A 25798-nucleotide genomic window follows, 5' to 3' on the forward strand; every position below is an offset into this window, starting at 1 on the left:
TAAATGTCTGGCTAATTGTTTCACACCCCAGGCCATTCATCTCTTCGGCAGGGGTCGCCTAACACCTTGGGATTCGGGGTTAGGGTCGTCATATTGTCAGCTTCAGTGTAGTACCGAGCCTGGCGATATGACCGGATTTACACCGTTACGTACTACTTATGAGTATCCATATCCCAGCGTACCGTTCCGGAATAGTTCCTGCAGGAATTTTGGAAGAAATTTCATATGGTTTTACTAAAAGAATTTCCGAAGGATTTCCTGGTATTTTCGAAGAAACTTTCAAATGAATTCAAAAGGAATTCCCAAAAAAAAAATCTAAAAGATTCGCTGAAAAAACTTCTAAAAGAATTCATAAAGGAATATCGGAAGTAATTTTCGAAATTCTCTTAGAATTGCTTCTTCTAATTTTCAAAAGAATGTCTTGGGGAATCTGAAAAGGAATTGCTGGATTTATCTCCGATTTATTTCCAGAGGATTTTCTGGAAAATTCTCTACCAGAGTGTAAAATAATCGAAAATTTTTAGTGAAGTCCATTTTTCTTCATTTGTCAGTTCACTTCCGACACATTCATTGTCGGCTCTGGACAGTCAATATTCAGTTGAATATTAGTCATTGAATATTTTTGCACATTTTACAAATTGATAAATTATCTGAAATCTGAACACGTTTCAAATGTGTAAAGTGATTTATCACACAGGACTGAATCCGATTTTCATCCGCGAGGCACTTTCAGCGGTAAACATCAACATAAACTATGATAATTATGTTTTTTTCTGCACATAGTAAACACATTCAGTGACAGTAGAATAAATGAGTTCGTGGAGTAGTCGTCTGACTATGTCATTCTATGTTTTGAATATTCATGCGATGTTTGTCAAAATTCGGACCGAAGTTGCTTCATGAAGATGAATATTTTAAGCTCTGGTCCCTACACTAATTTCCGAAAAAAAAAATACTCGGAGGAATGTCCAAAGATATTCTTGGACAAATTTAATGTCGGAAATGCCTTCAGTAGTCCCTTTGTCACTTCCGTTATCAATGCGTTCGTAAACTCCCAAAGAAATTCCTGAAATTTTGTCCTAGATTTGTAAAAAGGATTTTTGGTGGAAATTCCGGAAGAATTACTGGAGAAATTTCCGAGGGAATGAAATTTCTGATGGTTTACGAAAGAATACCTGAGTATTTTTGTGGTTTTTGGCTTTTCAGTCTGTGGGTTTTTTAGAACAACCGTTTAAGATCTGTCCCAACGTTTCGGCAAATTGTTGTTGCCTTCATCAGGGGAACTGAGAGAAATAATGTATTTTTAAATTGTATCTAACCAGTATAACATTTTTTTGTCTGCTGTACTTACAAATCATGAATGTAGTTCTACGTCTAACGTCTTTGCTAAGGAGATTGTCTTTTTTAAAGTTGGTAGATGGTTCGTGTACTAATAATGATATAAATTAAATAGTGTAGATACGGATGTTGGGCTATTGACTTACATATGTTTCATAAATTGAACTTGAATTCATATTCTAGAATTAATTTTGTTTTGCACTATTATGGATGGAGTTACTTTCAGCTGATGTTAAATTATTTTTGATGATCATGGCTATGTGTGTGATTTGGGTCTTTGATATTTGCAGTTAGGCTATTGGGCATTGTTGTATGGCTAGCAACCAGAGAGCAACTATTGGATACCCTTGTGGCCCGAGGTACACAACCCTTCCGGGAAGTAAGAGGTGTTTTGGGAGACCGCGATGTGGTTTATATGCAGGCCATCTATGCCTTTCTTTGCTCGTCTGACATCAAAGTCTAATACTTCAATTTTTTTCTTTCTCAGTTTTTGTTTTGTCTCTGTCTTATTGTTCCGTGTACCATGAAGCACTGGCCATCCGGAAGATGCTCCCTGAAGAACGATAACTCGAGCACAACACTACGCATCAGCAGTCAAAAAGTCAAATACCCGGATGGGTAGCTTAAATACCGTAAACCTAAGTCCCAACCCCGTCCGTCCTCACATTACGCAATCTTACCTTTAATCACCACGAGTATCTTGGTCTATGTCCCTTCCCTCTTAATAACTATCATAAAGAAGCTCGGCTCCGTTAAGTGTTATACACGCCTGAGCTTGTAAAATAAATGCAATCTATATACATAAAAATGAATTTCTGTCTGTCTGAACCTTATAGACTTGGAAACTACTGAATCGATCGGCGTGAAAATTTGTATGCATAGATTTTTGGGGCCGGGGAAGGTTCTTAACATGGTTCTAGACCCCTCCCCGCTTTGGAAAAGGGGGCTTCCATACAAATGAAACAGAACTTTTTGCATAACTCGAGATCTAATCAGAGAATAAATGAATTTTAGGCGAAACGAAGTTCGTCGGGTCTGCTAGTAGATAAAAATACAAGGGTAATTCACTGTACTTTAAAGACAAAATATTGATGCAAATCATTTCTTCTTGTTTCTAGTGAAAATTCGCACCTTCTTCTTTATTCCTCTCATCAAAAGTTGCACACCTCCGGAGTCAACTTCCTTGGCACATTTGTTCCACATTTTGATCATCTGAGTCGCGTCCCGAGCTGTTTTTCCACTTTTCTTAAGCTTTTGCTTCGTTACTGCCCAAAATGTCTCGTTGGGCCGGAGCTGTGGGCAGTTGCGTGGATTTATGTTTTTATCGATGAAATCTTCGTTATTATCTCGGTACCACTGGATGATTTTCTGGCTGTAGTGGCAACTCGCCAAATCAGACCAAAACTTCACGGGACCTTTATGGGCTTTATGCCGTCGCCATGTAGAATTTTTGGCTAGGAAGCTGTCCGAAATCCATTTTGACGTAGGTTCCATCGTCGATGAACAGGATTATCAACGTGGGTGTGCAGATTTTTTTTTCTCTCCTTTCGGCTTCCATCTGGAATAATTTTTGACTCGCTGCTCGCTGTAAAAGAATTCTTGCAGCGGTCACTTTCCGCGCCGCTGCAATACAATAAATGATTCCGGATTCTAAATGGACATAGCTTTACGGCACCAAATTATGCCATGACCATGTATTCAAATGAAATGTTATTAACCATCGATAAAAATGATTAAAACAGAGTAGATGTGTGATGCATCAATTTTCAATGCCGAAATAGATTGATTGTGTCATATGGTGCGAACACCAATATAACCGATGCGCACTCAGGAAATCCTGTTTTAACAAAACAATTTTTTATATTTCTCAATTAAAGCGATTTTCGGCCCTTGAAAATTTCAACAATTTTTTATTCCAAAAAAAAAAAAACAAATTCATATCAAATTTGAAATTGCACCTAGCTGATTCGTTTATAAAACGTCGAATATAATCATACATTATTTTGCTTCGATGAAATCAATTATTATATCATAATAGTTAGGTGTGGCATTCATGAAGTTGGTTTATGCACTAGATCTACTGACTGACTGTTACAAATACCGGTTGGTCATTTTTCAATTATATGATGATCATAATTAAAGTGAATTGGACATTTCAAGTTCATCAGAGAAAAACAAAGCCCATAAATGGGTGTTATGGATTGAGGCTTCTAATTGATCAACGGGTCAACGCACTGTGTTATTTCCTTTATATTTAGACTCTTTTAGAATGCTTTTCCTAAACTGGAGAACATGACTATTGTCGAAATAAAACCACAATAAATAACAACGAATGCCAAAGAGTTGTGTGAATCTTACCTGGGGAGTCACGGCAGGTATTTCCATCCATGATCTAATTCACGTCATATGCTCTAAAACCACACGCTATGTTCAAAGGCAACTATTATGCAAAGTGAATGCACCTCGGATGTTAAGCCGATAGGTCATAGTTTTTGACCTCTAGTTTAAGGATCCGTGTCGATTGAAATATTTCATCGGTGAGAATTTGACTTTTTTTACTATTTAAGAGGATATTTTCAACCCAAAAATCTATTCTGATTTTTTTTAATTTTTTGAAGCAAGTTATATAAAAACCTGGCACCATTTTTTTTCCTGACACTTCAAGGAAAATTTTCATATAAAAACAATTTGCATATGATGAAAGTAGCAGAAGTTATACTAAAAATACTGTTGAAACCGAACATATAATTCATTTTTCGATAGTGAATTCTTGTGTAACTGCATATGTCATCCTACGTGTTTATTGAAAAAAAAAACAGCAACCCAGCCCCACTTGTTACCATAGAAACAGAATTCAACGTTTAACAGGTCAAGGAATTATATTTCAATTGTGTTCATAATCATTTTCTGGAAGGAGGAGACTATGACACAATTTTAGACAAAACCCCTCCTCCAGCGCCACATTAGCTGGTGGGATTGATCTACCAAATCTTCGGCCCTGTAGCAAAAAAAAAACATCCAGACAAATCTGAAGTCTGGACATCAGAGGTCAACGCAACCCATCACGCTCAACTTGGTTTCACTGGGCGTTACTGCCAAAGTCTTTTAGTTAAACGGGGTGTTTTGAAAGGAAAATAATGCAATAGTTATTACAAGGTATTGGAGAGTCTACCACAGATAGTTGATTGCTGTTTTAGTGTAACATTGTTGGACTTCTATTCAGACGCCATACGAGCTTTTTGTTACAGTTGTATAGCAGCCGGGCGACCAATCACCGAAAAATTTTTTATTTTGAAACTCCATGTTCTTGATTGAGGGAGGGAGGCCTTACAAAGTATACGGAGCAAACAACAGAAGCCATCCACAGAAATTCCTATACTATCTACCAAAACTACAAAATGCCAGATAATCACGAACAGTATGCAAGAAAACAGTGGTCACATAATGCAGACGTCCATTGAGATTCAATCAAGTTTGAAATACAGAACATACATAAATACTACTTCGAACTAATTCGTAGTTTTAATTTTTTTTTATTTGAAATGTTAAAGAGTGATATTATGTTCTTAATTAATAATACTTCTTCTTATCGGCATTACACCAACCACTCTGACATATGCCGTCTCGGAGCTTAGTGTTCATTTAGCACTCCCATAGTTATTAACTGCGAGGTTTCTAGTCCAAGCTACCATTTTTGCATTCGTATATCATTAGGCTACGATGATACTTTCTGCCCAGGGAAGGTGAGAATATTTCCTAGACAAGACCGGGAATCGAACCCAGCCACTTTTAGCATGGTCTTGCAGTGTAGCAGTGCATCTTACCGCACGGCCAAGGAAAGCTACCGATATATTCATAATAAACCGTAAGGACATTTAAGACTGGCAGTAATTTTAATATAACTTCTACTATTTTCATCATATGAAAAATGTTTTTATATGAAAATGTTTCTTAAAGCATCAGGAAATAAAATAGTTGTTGGATGTTATATAACTTGTTTAATTTTTTTTTTAAAAATCAGGAGTGGTTTTTAGGTTGAAAATATTACCTTAAATAGTAAAAAAGTAGAAATTTCACCGATGAAATATTTTAATCGATGCAGATCCTTAAACTAGAGGTCAAAAACTATGATCTAACGGCTTAACATCCGAGGTGCATTCACTTTGCATAATAGTTGCCTTTAAACATAGCGTGAACCATTGAAAGCAGCATTAATTTATTATAACTTCACCACATCAGAAACCTTCCTCCTGAGTCTACGTTTGGATATGGATAGTAATAGCAAAAAAAGGGTACCTACTATTGGTTTTCGAGCCTATGACGGAAATTAGAACACAGGCGGAAATACCTGCCGTAGCACTACCGGTAATAAAGATGTGCCGATGCACAACTGCCGATTCCCAATTGGAGGTTTTATCAAGTGAACACAAGGACCTGCCTCAGTGTGCCGCGTTTAAGTGAATCAATTTTGATAGGAGGTACTTTTAAAACACAGGCAATCTTCGTCGATACAGTTTACCCATTTTCGGCTTCCAGCACATAAATTGAATGAACTAACTTCGGGTTTTTTTGGCAGCTCTGCGTACAAAATCAGATCAATCATAATGTCATCAATCATCCAAACATCGAACCAACCGTACCATGTCGGCAAAATACGGATCGATTTGGGAAGGGTATTTGAAAAATCGCCTTTCTGGTCATTCAGCTCCAATTTTCAGCAAATATGTTTCTGTTCATTCAATTCAATCAATCGAATAAATCAATTCCAATTGATGTTAACAGGAACGCTTTCAGACATAAGTATACATGAATTGCTAAACATGTTTTTCCAACTCTCGGCTTTTTTATGAAATAAAGGAGAATATATGAAGAGCAATCAATATGTGGTGAATAAAATAAGAATTGATTTAACGATGGAAAAGAATAGGACAAAACGCTGCTATAAAAGCTTGTTTCCAGTTCTGTGATCTCGTTTCAATTGTGCTGAAAAAAAGGGCATGGTTCAAATTCTAAACGTTTTATTTTATGAGCTCCATGAGTTTATTCTATTTGATAACAAAACACCGAAAGTTTTCGAGTTTAAAATAAATCCTACGTACAGTCGATACAAATTCATATTTCATAGTGGAAGTAAATTTATATCTCTTATAACAATGGTTCTACGGGTGACTTTATCTGTCGGATCAGTGCATTTCATGCCATTTTCCCGTACAATAAACGAGCAGTCTGCCTGTGATAGCGAAACATCAGTGGTCGGAAAATCAAATTACCCGCAAGTGTGTGGGATAAAATATGTCAAGAGATAAAAAATTTCTTTCAACGCTTTTTTGGTGTTTTTTTTTGCAGAAAAGAGATCCATTGGGAGGCCGGGTCCGTTCGTTATCGAACAATAACGAACGCCCTGCTCTGAATATTAAATATTCCTGATAATGTTCGAGCCCATTTTCAACGGTATCAGGTGTTTGGCATCCCATGTAGTCGTGTGTTACGTGTGAAAATGTTATGGCCCAATTCAATGGTTCGGAATTTTGCGTTTCCCATGCAAATCTCTTCATGGTGAAAGATTGGGCAGGATCATTGCATTTCAACAAGCGTAACGTGGGGTAAATGAAGGATTTTTGCCTACGGGGCCAGGGCTTCCGGCTTACGGTCGATCGACTCGGCGTTGTTGATTCTCTCACTAAACACAGTGGGCTGGTGGAATCCGTTTTTTTTTTTTTTTGTCGAAAGAAAGTGTATTTATTTCATCTTATACGATAGTTTTCACTGCACTGAAAATTGATCGTAAATTAGTAAATTCAAACTCGTATCAAATTTATTCAATGCAATATTCTGTTTCAATGTGAAAGAATCATAATACTGTTGAAGCCATCTCCTTAATTCATTTGGCATGTAGAAGTTTCAAGCAGCTGCATTACACTTTTGGGTGAATCGGAAAAAAATGCTTTTTTTGCCTTTCTCGTATACAAAGCAGGGTATTTGATCCATTATTAATAACATGCTCCTATATCAATTACATTCACAAAACAGACAATTAAGGCTCAATTTGAATCTTTTTTGTTGTTATCTATCGTGTCTCTCATTTTTTAGGTATTTATCGTTTACCGACTTGCACGCAACAGGTTGCATTCAATGCAGAATCTTGTCTCATACTTTCCTTTTTAAAATTGACTATGGAATCAGAAGTTATGACTAAAAATATGTTCAAAAACAAAAAAAAAACAAAAAAAAGTTTTCGTCCATTTATCCTAAGCCGATTTGCTCGTAACAAATAGCATTTGACGCAGAACCACAACTTTTTCAATAATAAAATTTGACGGATCGGACTGTGGGCTCAGAAGTTATGGCCAAAATGCATTTTTCGATACAAAAACCGCATAAAAAAGTCTCACAAATGTATAGACACTTATCCTAAACCGATTTCCTCGCAAAGAGCTGCATTCAACGCAAAATCATGTCCCATTATTTTTTTTTGAAAATTAATCGGATAGGAACATAAGACCAGTGTAGGGTGCCAATGGAATGTATGGGAAAAATTTGTCATCGAATTTAAAAAAAACGACATTTCTCACAAGTTTATTTACCCCAAAATATGACCTCATAGAAAATTTGATTCAGGGGTGCCTAAAATTTATCAAAGTTTTGAAATTTTTACCCATGAAAATTTTACCAAGGGGGGGGGGGGGTAAGGAAAAGTCGAAAATCAAATTTTCGTTTTTGATGCCAAATGACTTAAAAATAAAATGCATGAAAAGTCGAGATTTGACGCTATTCCAAAAAAAAAAATTTTTTTGATATAATCGATTTTTTCTCTTAGAACATTTTTGGAACTTTTATCGAATTTTAACACCGGACGATATGCAAACCTTTTCGTCGTTCGGTAAGATAGGGGGGACATTCCAAAGTTTCAAATTTGGGACCACGAAAGTCACGAAAAGAGGTCAGGAAGTATGAGCTAATAACTCAGCCGTTTTTCAAGGGATTCTGGAGATTTTGGTATGAGTCGATCAGTAAACTCTCTATGATACTATACAACTATTGTAAATAATTGATTCAATGCATTTAACTATTGAAAAATTCAATTTCGCCAGGAATTGCAATGTTGGAATTGCACTTTAACAGTAAATTGCTTACATGTCGGCTATTATCCATCCGGCATGAACATGCTTAAAATGTTGATGATAAAATTTCTCATCCACTATCGCACTCTACGTAATTTTACGTTCAATTTGCGGTCGTATCGTTGATACAACCCTCTACTTGTTTAAGCCTCTAACTATTTTATAAATCGAAAACAAAAACCGAAAAAGTGCTACACGTGTGAACCGCCCTCAAAAATTCACCAGATGATAGTTCAAAGTCGGGCAAATGTTAGGCCAATCTTAAAAAACAGCACTTTTTTATGCCAAAGGGCTCAAATGCATGAAACTTTTTTGAATTATTTTTTTGAAAAAAAAAATCGACTGTATTGGGACTTTGAAAAAAAAATCTTATGGCGAAAAAATTGTTTCATCGAATTTAAAAACCGGACGTTACGCAAACATCGCCTAAGCCCTAAAATATGCCGCTATGGACGAGTTGTGCTCCAGCGGATAGGATACGGGGGTGCTCAAAACCTTGCTATGACCGACATACGTATTTTGTCTACAAAGACGGCGTAATAAGAGTCTCACTAATTTTTTCGACACTTATCTCTAACCGATTTTCTCGCAACAAGTTGCATTCGGGGGATATTCTGTCCCATTACTATTGACAAATGGCCAGGTCGGACTAGAAGACTGTAAGTTATGGCCAAAAACTCGTTTTATGCATAAACCACGTAAAACAGTCTAGCTCACTTTCCTGGAACTTATTCTTAATCGATTGCAAGCAACAAGTTACATTCGACACAGAATCTTTTACCATTGATTCTTAATGAAAACTAACTAAAAATTCAATTGGTTTTTCCGGCAATTGTCCTCAGCCTCAAACGAAGTCTTATTTTATTGTTTCTTATTGAAAATGGGTCAGATCAAAATATATTATATATGTTTTTATTCGCAAAATATTTTTCAAAAGCTACCTACTTTTTAAGGCACATATGCTTAATAAACTTATTCTCAAAACGTCACAGTCGAAGGGGATTTTTTTTTGTTTTCTGTGGGAAATGAGCCATACTAGATAATGGGCTCAGAATACACGGCTAAAAAATTTTGTGTACAAAATACGCCTTAAAAATCACTAATGTTACGGGCATTTATTCTCAATAGATTTATTGCAATATTTTTTTGTATAGTATAGATAATGATCTACATCGGACTACAGTCTTAAAAGTTATAGTCAACATATTATTTTTCAAATTTAAACTGTTAAAACGCAGGGAAGTGTTAACCCTTAAAAGGCCGGGACGACAGTCACCTCCTTCGAAGTGCTCGTTCTCAGTAAATCGTTGACCATATTTCATGACCCTGGACTTTTCTCAAAGGGGATTAGTAGAGCTTTCTTTTGACCTAGGTGCCGCCCCGCTAGACCCCTCCGCACGCTCATTAGTTTCAAAAATGTCTGTGTTTTTCCCTTATTTTTTGCTATGATGGCCAAATTTCTTCAGTAATCAAGTGTAATAAATTTCTGGTGTCATAAAAGAAAGTAGATACATGAAATATATCAAGTAGAAGTGATTTTGGACGTTTCCAAGTTATCTAATTACTGTAATTACCGATTTTGAAAGCCATATCCCTGATCAAAGAGTTATGGTCATATTTCTTAAAATCACGAAATAAACAAAATTGTGCAAGACAGGAGGAAAAAATATCACAAAAAAACTGTAAACATATATGTAATCAATTTTATGTGTTAAAGATACTATTTTGGAAGATTCCAGTTCATCCAAAATATTCGTGAGTTCAGGTCTTGAATTCTATCATAGAATTGAAAGGTAATGTGCACATAAAAATAAGGATCTATCTCAAATGAAAATTAAAAAAAATCACCATTCCTCCAGGGATTCCGACGATTTCGAAAGAATCCTTTAGTGATTCCGACGGGAATGTTTCAGAGATTCCGACGGGAATCTCCAGAGGTTTCGACGAGAATCTTCCAAGCATATCGAAGGGAGGCTCCAGGGATTCTGAAGGCAATCCACCATGGATTCCCTATGAATATATTCCATCCTTCTAAGAATTTCGACTTCCAGGAATATTGCAGAAATTTGAACGGAAATGTTCCAGTGAATCCGACGGAAATGTTTCAGGGATTCCAAAGAGAATCTTCTAGAGATTCGGAATGGAATCCTCCAGGAATTTTGACGTAAAGAATTCCCCAGCGATTCCGAAGGGAACCCTCCAGGTATGTTTAAGCAAATCATTGAAGGATTCCGAGCCAAAACGTCGAGGAATTCCGAAACAATTCTCCGAACGATCTCGAAACAAATCTATGAAGGGTATTCCCCCACAGATTCTCAAAGGTATCCCTTAACGATACTGAAAGGAATCCAATGTGAATTTTCCTGGATTCCCGTTGGAATACTTTGATGATTTTGATAGGATCTGATAGGATCTGGTGAAATTATTATGCTGCTAGGCAAGCGGAAGTCTGCTGGAAAACTGTCACTCCAGTCCGTGATGGTTGACCACATTTCTTTGGCTGCTGGAAAAGTATCACGTTTGCTTTGATTGATAGTTTGGTGGCTCTTCGTTGTTGTTCATATCTTTTGTTGTCAAATCAATTAGATATTGCCTTTTCATAATTAACAACAAGTGCAATTTCACTGCCACACAGGAATCATTCTCGGAAATGTAAAAAAAAGCTCATTTCTCTTTCACTCATTTCATATTGATAGGCTGAATATGGGAGATAAATATTTTGTCTTCAAACTTTTTCAGTAATTCATTATGCTATATGCTATATCCTAGGAGGGCTAATTTTTTTCTAGGGAGTGCTATGCCCCCCATTTGTCTATTTGCTCATTTGGCAAGGGTCGTTTAGCAGAATTGATCATTTTGCCAAAAAAAAGCTGTTTAGCTGAATAGGTTATTTGGCTAATAATGCCGCTTGGGGAACATCCATAAATTATGTAACGCTTAGTGAGGGAGGGGGTGTGACGATCCATACAACATTTTTAGACGCCTAATTAAAAGCTGTGACATATGGGGGAGGGGTTTGCGTTACGTAATTAATTGATCTTCCCTCGGCTGAAATGATTGTTTTGCAGAAAGGGTATTTTCGAGCCAAATGAATCTTTCTGCCAAATAAACTGTTAGGGCAAATAACTTTTTCGGTGAAATTACTAATTTGGCCAAATGAGCCTTTCGGCTGTTTGTCGCTTTCCGCCAAATGTCATTTTCTGTCAAACCATTTTCGACCTAATACCATTTCGGACAAACGTTTAATACGGTCTAATGGATTTGGCTAGATGACTTTTGGCCTTACCTATTATCCTTGACTTTCGATCAAACGACAGGCAGGGCCATTTGACCGATAGACACAAGGCCGAAAGGTGTTTGACCGAATATGTCATTTAGCCGAACAAACCGTCTAGTCGTCAAATTTTATTTAGCTGAAATGGACATTCGACTAAAAATGTCATTCGGTCTACTGGCCATTTGATCGCAAAAGTCAAGTCAAGTTTGATCAAAAAGTTGTTTGGCCGAAATAGTCGTTCGTCACATAGGCCATTTGGCCGAAAATGTTATTTGGCCAAACGGATGGATATTTTTTACCATATTGATCATATTTGACCCGTTCAGCAAACAACATTTGGCCGTTGGACCAAATGACATTTTCGACCAAATGGCCCTATTTTTGTTCGATATGAACCAATGCGTCCATTTCGTTGAACTTTTGTAGTATACCCGTGTCATTTGTTTAGTGCATGTCTTTCTGCTTCATTTCCATTGAGAAGAAATAAAGTAGTCGTTTTTTATTCAGATATTTTCTTAAACTTAATGTGAGGCCTCTTTATATTTAATTACCGCTATTTATACCCATCGAGAAATGGCTTATACCAACTCTCAAAGGCGCGCTCCTCAATCAGTTTCGGCTCAACAATATGTGGGATAATACTGATTTTGACCATGCATCGGTACTGAAGTTCAAACATATTTTTGCTTCTTCTTATGAGTTCCAAATTCGTTTTTGTACAGAGATCTGATTTCATTACGTTTGGCATTTTGGAATCTCACCTTTACACAGAGCTCTAATCAGTCATAGGATTCAGCAGATCCACCAAATCCGTATCCGCTTCATTCCTAATTAAACAGCGCTCTGGAGCTTGGAGATTCATTGCGTCGGCCTCCAAACCAGCTTGAGTTACGTTTTTATAATTTACTCCATTGGCTCCATCTAAAAGGAGCATAAGGTGGGTCACCTAAAAGCAAACTATAGTCCTTCCATACTCTTCCGACCATCACTCATAAGTATTAACAAGAATAGTAAGAACTAAAGCACGGTGTGGCAGATCTTTCTCCGTAATGCACCACAAACAGGTGTCTACCCAGCATTACAGGCTCCGTTAACTGCCTGGCTAATTGTTTTACCCTCCAGTTCATTCATCTCTTCGGCACCTTGGGATTCGGGGTTAGGGACGTCATATTGCCAACTGCAGTGTTGTACCGAGCCTGGCTATATGACCGGCTTTACACCGTTACGCACTACTTCAGAGTACATTCTGTCAAACAACCATTTCAGCTGAACGATATTTTCGGCCTTACAACCTATTCGGCCAAACGACCATTTCAGCCAAACGATGTGTTAGGAAAAAGTGCTTTTTTGGTCAAATTACCAATTCAGCCGTATGTTGCTTTGGCCAAACTGTTTTCCGTTGAATAACCGTTTTGCCCAAACATTCATTTCGGTTAATACAATTCGGCTTGATGATTTTCAACTTTACGTATTATTCGGCCAAATGGCTTTCGCCAAATGATTTTCGGACAAACGACCCTTCCTCTAGTTTTCTATTGAATTTCCAAAAAATTTCATATGGACAATACAAAGAATTCCCTGTAGAAATCCAAAGAAATTCCTTCAAAAATCCATTTTTTTTTGTTGAATTATCGAACGGTTTCCCGTCGAAAATTTAAAAAATAATTAGGTTAAGTTCTGAATAATTTTGATTAAAATTTTGTAAAATTCACCGTGAAAATTTCGAAGAATTTTCCATAGAAAATAAAAAAATCCCATGCAAATTCCAATGAATTTGTTAGGAAAACTTCGAACAATTTGCTGTTGAAATCCAATTTTCATGACCGTACAGACCGTACAGACCGTGTTCCGTAGTGGAAGGGTCATTTGGCCGAATGCCACTCAAACCGATCAAACCATTAGGCCAAAAGTATTTTTTTAGAAAGGGTCGTTTGGCCGAATGGGTCATGTGGCCGAATGGGTCATTTGACCGAAAGGGTTATTTAGCCGAAAGGGTCATTTGGCCGAAAGGGTCATTTGGCTGGAAGGGTCATTTGGCCGGATGGGTCATTAGGCCGAAAGTGTCGTTTGGCCGAAAAGGTCGTTTGGCCGAATGGGTCATATAGCCGAAAGGGTCATTTAGCCGAAAGGGCCGTTTGACCGAAAAGTCGGTTTGGCCGAAAGGGTCATTTGGCCGAATGGGTCGTTTGGCAATGGGTCATTTGGCCGAAAGGGTCGTTTGGCCGAATGGATCATTTGGCCGAAAAGGACATATAGCCGAAAGGATCATTTGGCCGAAAGGATCGTTTGGCCGAAAGGGTCGTTTGGCTGGAATGGTCGTTTGGCCGAAAAGGTCGTTTGGACGAATGGGTCATTTGGCAGAATAGGACATTTGGCCGAATAGTTTATTGAGTAGTGAGAAATTAGGAATGAGAAGAGAGACGTCTCACTACTCACTTTTTACATCGAGAAGTGAGTAATGAGGAGAGAGAAGTGAGATGTCTCATTTCTCACTTCTTACTGTAAAAAGTGAGTAGTGCGAAGTGGGTAGTGAGACGTCTCACTGCTCACTTTGCGCTTCTCACTGGTGACAGCGAGAAGTGAGAAATGAGAAATGAAAAGTGAGACGTCTCACTTCTCGTTTCTCATTTCTCACTTCTCACTGTGAAAAGTGAGTAGTGCGAAGTGGGTAGTGAGACATCTCTTCTCATTCCTCATTTCTCACTTTTCAATAAACTATTCGGCTAGATGACCTATTCGGCCAAATGTCCTATTCGGCTAAATGACCCATTCATCCAAAAGACCCTTTCGGCTAAACAACCCTTTCGGCCAAACGATCCTTTCGGCCAAATGATCCTTTCGGCTATATGTCCCTTTCGGCCAAATGACCCATTCGGCCAAACGACCCTTTCGGTCAATTGATCCATTCGGCCAAATGACCCATTCGGCCAAATGATTCTTTCGGCCAAATGACCCTTTCGGCGAAATGAAACTTTCGGCCAAATGACCCTTTCGGCCAAATGACCCTTACGGCTAAATGACCTTTTTGGCCAAATGACCCATTCGGCCAAACGACCATATCAGCCAAATGATCCTTTCGGCCAAATGACCCTTTCGGCCAAACGACCCTTTTGACCAAACAACCCTTTCGGCCTAATGACTTCCGGCCAAACCACTTTCGGCCTAGTGGCATTCGGCCAAATGGCTTTCGGCCGAATGGGTTTCGGCCAAATGACCCTTCCCCTTTCCAATAAGTAATTTGATTTCTTTGAACTAGGCAGGATGATCTGAGCTTGATTTGAAACAAGCATTGCGCTTCTACTTGATTGTAGATCTGAAGACCTGAACTCAAAAACGTTTTTGATGGGCTTCAATGAATTGAAATGCAGAAAGATCGGTATATCATTTCTTGGTAGGTATCCAAGGATCTGTTGGGAAGGGGTTTGATAGCTGCCGAAAACATTGTGGAGGCCGTTGTTGCGTAGGTATGACGAGCTGAAATCCAGAACATTTCGCACATTCTAGAATGTCATTATGGGGCACGCAGAAAAATTTGCAAAAAGTCATTTGGTTTCTTTGAACTCACTTCTACTTGATATATTTCATGTATCTACTTTATTTTATGACGCCAGAACTTTATTGCACTTTTTACTGAAGAAATTTGACCATCATAGCAAAATATAAAGAAAAAACACAGACATTTTCGGAATTCGTGAAAGCGGGGACCCGGGCAGAAGCCATGAGCAGAATAACAAAACATGATACTGTTTTGATTGATATAAGAGATAAAAGAACAGGCAACAATATAAAAAACAATGCACCGAAATATCATTTAAGGGGTCTAGCGGAGCTCTACTAATCCCCTTTGAGAAAAGTTCGGGGTCATGAAATTTGGTCAACGCTTTACTGAGAATGAGCACTTTGAAGGAGGTGACTGTCGTCCCGGCTTCTTAGGGGTTAAGACACACTTATTTTTCGAGCACGATTAAATATAGATCTGAGTAGGCAGTATGTTTTTATTGAGATTATTATAAATATTAAAAAAAATGTGAATTCGAAACTAATTTTTATAGATTATTAAGTGTCATTGACAAAAACAGATGAATGTTCCAAAAGGAAGTAGCATGGCAACTTCAATTATCATGGGGAATGGAAAACCTTTCCCAATTGCGTTTATTTATCTTAAATTTGTGAAATAATATTATTCATAACTCTTGTTGAAATATAATTTTGTGGATATAGTTAATACCGTGAAATATTTTTCCAACAGAGACTTAATTGATATTGATAGTGGAGGCTTCTGTTTATTTAACCTAATGCTCATTTGGCATAAGGTCATTTGGCATAACAGTCATTTGGCACACCGGACATTTGGAATAATTTTGAGCTGCAACAAAAAAATGGGTCATTTGGCATAATGGATATTTGGTATAATTAAATTGTTAAAGGGAAAGGTTATTTAATGTATTTTTTCACATAGTGAGAGTATTACGAGGAGGCTTTTCAAAGCAATGGTGGAAATTAGCAAGTCCAGACAGCGAATTTTGGATATCAAGAAATCGTCCAAATTGTTCGATGCAGCATTTATTCGGACCAAATTTAAACCATTTGATTCACATGACATTGCACGAAGAAACTTTAACAAATCAACCCCTTGGAAAGGGCCCTAAATGGACCGGGACGTCGGGAAAAGATTAAAAACTTAGTTTCCAATTCCCTCCAAGACTGTGGAGCCAAATATTTCCTAAATAAGCTTAATACTACCGTCGAGTGAAAAAGGAAATTAAGCACTATGGTAGGATATTACTTTTTAATATTATTATCAAGCTGTGTTATATCCACCATTCCGGTTGTTTTCCAGCACCACGTAGTCTAGTAAATACTTTTATGAATCCAAAAAAAAAAATGCTATATTATGTCCGTTATACCAAATGACCCTCACTTTTTTCGCTGTTCTTAATTATGCCAAATGTCCGTTATGCCAAATGACCGTTATGCTAAATGGTTGGGGTTCAGCCAAACCGCACCTAGCGGCTTTTCGACTGACTTGTGATATTTTGATCGCACAAGGCCAACGGAAATAGTTTTATATCAATTTTAGCGTACATTTTCAGTAGGATATCCTCAATTATGGGGTTGAGTGCTATCCGATACGATTTGCGTTCAATTAACTTTGTTTAGCAGATACAAAGTTTCTAGCAGAAAAATCGGTAATTTTTCGTTGGCGCTTGGTGCAATTTGGCTGAACCCCGGCCAAATGACCGTTATGCCAAATGACACGCTCCCGGTCAGATGGACTTGCAAGAATAATTTGGTAAATCGTACATAAATTTTACGGTGAAATTCAATATGGCTGCCTGCATTTTTTATTATAGCAAATTAAGGCCACCCTTTTCCACCCACTTAGTGGTGGGAGGGGGGTCGGTTGCCATTTTCTTACGTTCCATAAAAATAAAAAAATATTTGTATGGGAAAAATCTGGGCAGGGGGGTTGAAAAACTTAGAAAAAATGCTTACGTAATTAGTGTACGGCCCCTAACGATATGCTGATCTCTCAGATCGAATGTGAAATGTTGGAGTTATGACAGTTTTGGTGAGTCAAGAATTGACAAAAATCAAGGGGTTCACATTTCTGAGGAATTTAACTCGGATCCTTGCCGAAATTTAATTCAGATCCGATATGGGGGAGATGACGGCTTTGGCAGGTTTTGTTCTATTATTGCCAGGGGGGTTTCCATAACTAATTATGCTAAAGTTTGACCTAAACATTCTTTGCATGTTAAGAAAATTATTTTGAGCTTTTTAGTTTTTTTTCCTCACTTGTCATAAGACGAGTTTGTACAACCCCATTTAATTCCACCACTTAATTGTATCTTGACAGATACGTATTTCGACCTCAACAGTAAGGCCGTCTTCAGTGTCTCGTACTTGACTCGACTTACTGAAGACTGGCCTTACTGAAGACTGGCCTAGACGGCCTTACTGTTGAGGTCGAAATACGTATCTGTCAAGATACAATTAAGTGGTGGAATTCAATGGGATTGTACAAACTCGTCTTATGACAAGTGATTCTTTGCATATCATAGAATGTTGTGGCCGAATTTCATAAAATTCAGTCAACAAAACCCCCCTGACAATAATAGAACAAAACCTGCCAAAGCCGTCATTGCCCCTATTTGCCGAATGCTCTCGAATGAACACAAATTTAGGCATTTTTGAGTACCTCCTAAGGGGGCCAATTTTTTTCTAGGGAAGACTAAGCCCCGTTAGCCTCCCCCCTTATTTTCGCCAATGACAATACCTACATGAAGATAGCGTGGTGGTGTGGCTAGAGTGAGCGCATGCCGACGACTATTATTGCTAATATTCTAGGATCGAACCTAGGACGTAAAAGTGATGGAATGAAAACGGAATTTCATCTAATGGGCACGGTTTTGCCTTATCTTCTAGGGCTAGCACCACAGAAAAGATCGGTGGGTGAAATTGGACAGGGAATCGAACACAGCTAAGGAAAACATCTATACTGTATGGAGACAATTAAATCATTTAGTGAATGCACTGTTACACAAAGTTGTAAAAAATTAAGTTTTATATGTCCACTACACAACTATACACCATACGGGAGCGGGCCATTTAGCATAAGGTCATTTGGCATAAGGGCCATTTGGCATAAGGGCCATTTGGCATAACGGACATTTGGCATAATTGTGACCAGCGTCAAAAGTAAGGGTCTTTTGGCATAACGGACATTTGGCATAACTTTTTGCGTTCGCTGAATGGTGACTAAGTGGTGCGGGCAATACCCCGGAATAGTAAATATAACACTCGTCGATAGCAATATGAAAAAAACATTATCCTCTCGTGGAAAGAATGCATTTGCAATGCAATGTAAAAGTAGCGCATGTCTGGATTAGAGCAATGGTGGATGTAATCTCTTCTCTAGAAGTAGGCGTGTGACCGAATTATGGCTATGGAGGATGTAATCCCTTCTTTAAAAGTAGGTGCTTGCCCAGATTATGGCAATGGAGGATATGATCTCTTCTTTAAAAGTAGGCTCTTGCCCGGATTAAGGTCGTAGTGGATGCGATCTCTTCTTTAAAAGAAGGCGCTTGCATGGATTGTGGCAATGGAGGATGTGATCCCTGCTTTAAAAGTAGGCTCTTGCCCGGATTAAGGTCATGGTGGATGCGATCCCTTCATTAAAAGAAGGCGCTTGCATGGATTGTGGCAATGGAGGATGTGATCCATTCTTTAAAAGTAGTCGCTTGCCCGGATTATGACAATGGTGGATGTGATTCCTTCTTTAAAAGAAGGCGCTTGCCCGGATTGAGACAATAGTAGATGTGATCCCTTCTTTAAAAGTAGGCGCATGCTCGGATTAAGGCCATGGTGGATGTGATCCCTTCTTTAAAAGTAAACGCTTGCATGGATTGTGGCAATGGAGGATGTGATCCCTTCTTTAAAAGCAGGCGCTTGCCTGGATTATGACAATGGTGGATGTGATTCCTTCTTTAAAAGAAGGCGCTTGCCCGGATTCTGGAAATGGTTGATGTGATCCCTTCTTTAAAAGTAGGCGCTTGTCCAGATTATGAAAATGGTGGATATGATTCCTTCTTTAAAAGAAGGCGCATGCCCGGATTGAGGCAATGGTGGATGTGATCCCTTCTTTAAAAATAGGCGCTTGCACGGATTATGGCAATGGAGGGTTTGATTCGTTCTTTAAAAGTAGGCGCTTGCCGGATTGAAGCAATGGTAGATGTAATCCCTTCTTTAAAAGTAGGTGTGTGGCCCGAATTGTGGCAATGGTAGATGTGATTCCTTCTTTAAAAGTAGGCCCTGCCCGGATTATAGCAAATGGTGGATGTGACTCCTTCTTTACAAGTAAGCGCTTACCGGGAATAAATCAATGGTAGATGTGATCTCTTCCCGAGTAGCACAATTCAGATTGATTTGGTTGCAGTTACTCATATGTGACTTGATTGGTTTTAGTAACTCGTCTACGACAAGTGGATTGCTTGAGTTTTTAAAGTCTTGCCCGGATTAAGGCAATGGTGGATTTGATCCGTTCTCAAGGCGCATGCCCGGATTGAAGCAATGGTGGATGTAATCCCTACTTTAAAAGTAGGCATGTGGCCGGAATAAGTCAATGATGAATGTGATCCCTCCCTCGGAAGCAATTCTGCCGTTTTGTTATTTCATTCTTCCGGAAAATGTTTACCATCGGTCTAAATTTATCAGAAAACAGCCTCGACCTACTTAATCTACGCTAAACATTACATGAAATATCATTTTCGCTTTCACACTTCAAAATTATGCCAAATGTCCGTTATGCCAAATGACCCATTTTTTTCTTGCAGTTCTAAATTATGCCAAATGACCGTTATGCCAAATGACCATTATGCCAAATGGCCTTTATGCCAAATGACCTTATGCCAAATGGCGTTATGCCAAATGACTTTATGTCAAATGACTCAGACACGCACAATACAGTATTTCGAAATTCAGCCAAATGAGTCGATTTTCGAATAAATAATCGACTACATCCTGATGGGGGCATATGAACGCTTTGCATGCACCGGATAATTTGTTCCAAATTTCAAATAGAGGATAAATGCAAAAAAAGGCATAATTTCGCCCTACTCCGCCTCGCTCCGAGGCCCTACATATCCGACCCGAGTTGTGATGAAGTATGTACCACGCGTCTCCATTCGATTGTGCACTTTGTACACAGCCTAAATTGCTTCGACTCATGATTTGCTACTTGAACCAAATGCTTGTTTGCTGAATGAACAAACTTTGTTCATAAGTTGAGTAAAGTGCGAGGCACTTCTTCTTCTTACTGGCATTACATCCCTACACTGGGACAGAGCCGCCTCGCAGCTTAGTGTTCATTAAGCACTTCCACAGTTATTAACTGCGAGGTTTCTAAGCCAGGTTACCATTTTTGCATTCGTATATCATGAGGCTAACATGATGATACTTTTATGCCCAGGGAAGTCGAGACAATTTCCAATCCGAAAATTGCCTAGACCGGCACCGGGAATCGAACCCAGCCACCCTCAGCATGGTCTTGCTTTGTAGCGGCGCGTCTTACCGCACGGCTAAGTGCGAGGCACTACAAGACTACAATACTGTACAGATCGAATGTGTGGAGTAACAATCAAACGGCGGAAATATTTTTTTTTTTTGGGCTGGCGGAAATAAATGTAATAGTACTAACTTGTTTTATAGACAAGTGAGGAGCATCAACAAAACAAAAATTGTTTCCAAAAATGATACAAAATTTGATGGTGATATTTTTAAATCTAATGGTGCATATTTTTGGTTTCAACTGAAAATCTCCCATAGCGTTGGCATTTATTTGGCTAAACATTCTACCAGACGAAAACGAATTGCAATATTTGGTCCACCTTTTGTCCGTGAGCACGCAACTGCAACATCGTACAATAACCTTTATTCGAGAACTCCAGACGACCATCATCTGCCGCTGGGAAAAGTTAACCATTTCAGCAGGGGTACGGAACCACATTCCTAGCCCCAAGCAGATCAAGGGCGTATCGAAATAAAGTCGATGATTTACTAGTCCAGGCAGAAAGCCAGAGATACTTCACCATTATTCGGTTTGGAGGAGTAAGACATTGTGAAGCATGTGCAGAGGCTTACCTTTTGCAAAGGTACATACAACAACACGACGAACAACAACAAGCCACAGCGACAACATCTGTGGCTTTTGGAGTTCTTTCGATGTATCTTAGCTGGATAGATATAGTGATTGCGTTATTTTGGCTTTGTTTTAGATCGATACCGTTTTGCTACGTGCTACTTATTCTCTAGAGTAAAGTTTATGCCAACGGTAAATGGTAGCAGAAAATGGACACTTTGCCATGGCAGGAATTTTCGAATACGTGATAAATGATGGGCTACCGTTTCTGTAGACTGGTCTAATAACCCATAACTGCTGTCAATGCTTGTCAATGCGTTTCTTGAAAAAAGATAATGTCAATAATATTACAACAATAGGCCTACCTCTGTCTCTAACCGCAAACATGTACTTTGTCTGGGTCGAGTCAATGGTTAAGTATATTCTGCCCTATGAAGGCGTTATAGTTGCTGTCGTATTTTCAATGATTTATTCAAACTTACAATAACTTTTTCTGATATTAAACTTTCTTGGATTGTTTTCCAACTGCTGATAACTCTGTGTGCAAACACCGTCGCCATGCAAACTTCTCATGCCAGTCTATGTGGTACAGGGAACGGTAACCACCTTCATGTAAATACGATCTTGTTCTACCGACTGAAGTAAGGTGCTAAACTTTTGAACTTGCGGTGCGGTTTTATGGTAATGCAAATGTTGATGCTCAACCATAAACATAGGTCCTTCCACCCACCTTATCTGTTCTTGCAGTCAACCCACATTTACATGTTTGTCGATTGCTGAATTGGGTACTCCGCTGCTCGGGGCCCGTCGTCATCGACCATCAAAACTAACAGCGTGAGCGTACGCGCACACACTCCCATCTGCCTACATGGCGCAAGTTATAATGCGGGGCTCAATATTAGTTCCGTATTACAGATGGGACTGGGTCATGCCTCCTTCTTGCTTTGATGAAACCGAAGATGAAGCTACTATGCCACGAGGATACATCACGGCTAATGGCAATCAGAGATATGGGAGAAAATGTTGCAAAACAGCCCCCAGCGGTTAAATGCTTCTCAATATTAAGGGATGTTTCTGCAAGTCGTAACAAACTGAAATAGATTTACTACGTAGATTGGCTGCCTCGTTCGTTGATCGGTACGTTACAGTGGATCTGTACACAACAGCCTCAGGAGTTAGATTTATGATTTGGTATGACGAATCGACGTAAAAGCATCTAAATTGAAATTTTACTGTTCAGTAGAAAATGCACAATTCTGACGGGTTCGGTTACTTTTAGTCTCTGCTTGTCATGCAAGAACACCATGTTCGTTGCAGCGAATTGTAACCTACCATCGCTAGGCAATCAACCAGTGCATTATTCTAGGACGATTTGGGAATAACAAATTCTCTCAATCGACTCAATGAAAGTTTTCTAAAATAAATAATAGATCGAAAACAGAGGCTGATTTTTCTATTCCCCGTTATAGCCAGCATGGCATTTTGATTTTAATAGGACGAAAATATTTTTATAATTTTCGTATTTTGAACCTATTTTTTTTACACGGCAGGCATAACCCGCGTGAAAAAAAAGAATGGGGTGCATTTTTTAAGATTACGGCAGAGTAGGTGGCCCTAATTACTAGTACTGCGGCTGACTATGGCAGCAGATTACAAAATGTTATACTGAGAAATTTGTCGTCTTTAACATGGTCCTCCTTCAAACTCTCAATTAGAATCTAAGAAGCAAGAGGAACGCTCCATATACGCAATCGAAGCATACTGTCCCCGTTTCCCACGCAGGCACAACATTTGCACACGTTCTGCCGTTCACGATTATGGGATGACACTTCGCTGGCAGACAGTGATGGAAAGCTTGTTCCGGCTCGTGTCGACGACGCGTTGATTACTCTCCGGTGCTGGTTATGATTTAATGCACCGTGTGCGAAACTGTGCCGGAAGAAAAGCCTGACTGTAAATATTTACCACTGTCAGTCACCGCGAGAACATTCCATTCGCTGCCGTTTCGAGGGAAATTCGAGTTGCTGAAAGTTACCATGAGACAATGTTCCGTTGATGTCGGGATGATTACCCTGAAAGGATAAAAAGAAAACAACAACGTTAGTAATGTTGAAAGTTATTTTGATGTTTATTATGGTGCTTATGTGCAGACTTTACATTGAAGGGTATCAACAAATAAATAGATTGACGCTACGTGCTGTAAATGGAATGTTCAGATGCTGGAAAACCATAAAGTCTTGTGTTTCATTACATCAAGTAAGTAAAATAAATAATCAAAGTATGTTTGATTAAACTATATGCAACTTTTAAACAATTGTTTTGAAACAGTTGGTTTTTTTTCATTACTTTATTAACGAGAATCAGCTGCGTTTTGGGAAAAAAGAGGCCCTCTGACCTGTTCTGTTTCTGTTCTGTTTCTGTTCTGTTTCTGTTTCTGTTCTGTTTCTGTTCTGTTTCTGTTCTGTTTCTGTTCTGTTTCTGTTCTGTTTCTGTTCTGTTTCTGTTCTGTTTCTGTTCTGTTTCTGTTCTGTTTCTGTTCTGTTTCTGTTCTGTTTCTGTTCTGTTTCTGTTCTGTTTCTGTTCTGTTTCTGTTCTGTTTCTGTTCTGTTTCTGTTCTGTTTCTGTTCTGTTTCTGTTCTGTTTCTGTTCTGTTTCTGTTCTGTTTCTGTTCTGTTTCTGTTCTGTTTCTGTTCTGTTTCTGTTCTGTTTCTGTTCTGTTTCTGTTCTGTTTCTGTTCTGTTTCTGTTCTGTTTCTGTTCTGTTTCTGTTCTGTTTCTGTTCTGTTTCTGTTCTGTTTCTGTTCTGTTTCTGTTCTGTTTCTGTTCTGTTTCTGTTCTGTTTCTGTTCTGTTTCTGTTCTGTTTCTGTTCTGTTTCTGTTCTGTTTCTGTTCTGTTTCTGTTCTGTTTCTGTTCTGTTTCTGTTCTGTTTCTGTTCTGTTTCTGTTCTGTTTCTGTTCTGTTTCTGTTCTGTTTCTGTTCTGTTTCTGTTCTGTTTCTGTTCTGTTTCTGTTCTGTTTCTGTTCTGTTTCTGTTCTGTTTCTGTTCTGTTTCTGTTCTGTTTCTGTTCTGTTTCTGTTCTGTTTCTGTTCTGTTTCTGTTCTGTTTCTGTTCTGTTTCTGTTCTGTTTCTGTTCTGTTTCTGTTCTGTTTCTATTCTGTTTCTGTTCTGTTTCTGTTCTGTTTCTGTTCTGTTTCTGTTCTGTTTCTGTTCTGTTTCTGTTCTGTTTCTGTTCTGTTTCTGTTCTGTTTCTGTTCTGTTTCTGTTCTGTTTCTGTTCTTGTTCTGTTCTTGTTCTGTTCTTGTTCTGTTTCTGTTCTGTTTCTGTTCTGTTTCTGTTCTGTTTCTGTTCTGTTTCTGTTCTGTTTCTGTTCTGTTTCTGTTCTGTTTCTGTTCTGTTTCTGTTCTGTTTCTGTTCTGTTTCTGTTCTGTTTCTGTTCTGTTTCTGTTCTGTTTCTGTTCTGTTTCTGTTCTGTTTCTGTTCTGTTTCTGTTCTGTTTCTGTTCTGTTTCTGTTCTGTTTCTGTTCTGTTTCTGTTCTGTTTCTGTTCTGTTTCTGTTCTGTTTCTGTTCTGTTTCTGTTCTGTTTCTGTTCTGTTTCTGTTCTGTTTCTGTTCTGTTTCTGTTCTGTTTCTGTTCTGTTTCTGTTCTGTTTCTGTTCTGTTTCTGTTCTGTTTCTGTTCTGTTTCTGTTCTGTTTCTGTTCTGTTTCTGTTCTGTTTCTGTTCTGTTTCTGTTCTGTTTCTGTTCTGTTTCTGTTCTGTTTCTGTTCTGTTTCTGTTCTGTTTCTGTTCTGTTTCTGTTCTGTTTCTGTTCTGTTTCTGTTCTGTTTCTGTTCTGTTTCTGTTCTGTTTCTGTTCTGTTTCTGTTCTGTTCTGTTTCTGTTCTGTTTCTGTTCTGTTTCTGTTCTGTTTCTGTTCTGTTTCTGTTCTGTTTCTGTTCTGTTTCTGTTCTGTTTCTGTTCTGTTTCTGTTCTGTTTCTGTTCTGTTTCTGTTCTGTTTCTGTTCTGTTTCTGTTCTGTTTCTGTTCTGTTTCTGTTCTGTTTCTGTTCTGTTTCTGTTCTGTTTCTGTTCTGTTTCTGTTCTGTTTCTGTTCTGTTTCTGTTCTGTTTCTATTCTGTTTCTGTTCTGTTTCTGTTCTGTTTCTGTTCTGTTTCTGTTCTGTTTCTGTTCTGTTTCTGTTCTGTTTCTGTTCTGTTTCTGTTCTGTTTCTGTTCTGTTTCTGTTCTGTTTCTGTTCTGTTTCTGTTCTGTTTCTGTTCTGTTTCTGTTCTGTTTCTGTTCTGTTTCTGTTCTGTTTCTGTTCTGTTTCTGTTCTGTTTCTGTTCTGTTTCTGTTCTGTTTCTGTTCTGTTTCTGTTCTGTTTCTGTTCTGTTTCTGTTCTGTTTCTGTTCTGTTTCTGTTCTGCTTCTGTTCTGTTTCTGTTCTG

General features: G+C 38.5%; 1 protein-coding gene across 3 annotated transcripts in view; it reads right to left on the reverse strand.

Annotated features, from left to right (window-relative positions):
• LOC134226139 (FMRFamide receptor) overlaps nt 1-25798 on the reverse strand; it is a 371866-nt gene that overhangs the window by 24209 nt on the left and 321859 nt on the right. The window contains exon 3 of one of the 3 annotated variants that reach the window (XM_062706719.1): nt 23342-23400. The exons of 1 other annotated variant lie outside the window; for it this stretch is intronic. The gene's annotated coding sequence lies outside the window, so the exon portion shown is untranslated. Of the gene's footprint in view, nt 1-23341; nt 23409-25798 lie in introns of those variants that run through there. One more of the 3 variants, XM_062706717.1, reaches the window with a different exon arrangement.

Source organism: Armigeres subalbatus, chromosome 3 (genome assembly GCF_024139115.2).
Source record: "Armigeres subalbatus isolate Guangzhou_Male chromosome 3, GZ_Asu_2, whole genome shotgun sequence".
Classification (NCBI taxonomy): Eukaryota; Metazoa; Arthropoda; class Insecta; order Diptera; family Culicidae; genus Armigeres; species Armigeres subalbatus.